The following is a 388-nucleotide window of genomic DNA, read 5'->3' as shown; positions in this document are numbered from 1 at the left end:
CTGCAAATAAAAAAAAGAGAATTCTAGTTAATGGTTCCCATTTTTTATGAATTTTGCAGCCCTAGAAATCTACTTTTTCTCCTTTTTCATCTCAATAGAAAGAAGCAGAAAGTTTTCTAGTGTTAGCAATGTATGTTTTAACATAGAATCCATCGAGGAGAATAATCGAAACAGGATCAAAAAGAAACAGAAATAGATTTTTTGAAAAAGATTGGAAAAAAGTAAGTAGAATTAGATTCAAAATAAAAGAAAGGGGATTTTCGTAAGAAAACGTGGGTGAATACTTGCTCTTTTCTCAATTTTCGATCGGATTTTTTGGCGGCATGGCCAAGTGGTAAGGCAGGGGACTGCAAATCCTTTATCCCCAGTTCAAATCTGGGTGCCGCCT

General features: G+C 34.8%; 1 non-coding gene across 1 annotated transcript; it reads left to right on the top strand.

Moving 5' to 3' along the window:
* Positions 1 to 317: 317 nt before the first annotated feature.
* Positions 318 to 388, top strand: TRNAC-GCA. The gene has a single exon. It is a non-coding gene; the product is annotated as a tRNA-Cys (tRNA).

Source organism: Brachypodium distachyon, chromosome 1, assembly GCF_000005505.3.
Source record: "Brachypodium distachyon strain Bd21 chromosome 1, Brachypodium_distachyon_v3.0, whole genome shotgun sequence".
Lineage (NCBI taxonomy): Eukaryota > Viridiplantae > Streptophyta > Magnoliopsida > Poales > Poaceae > Brachypodium > Brachypodium distachyon.
Note: the sequence above shows the minus strand (reverse complement) of the source record. Positions and strands in the feature narration are given on the sequence as shown.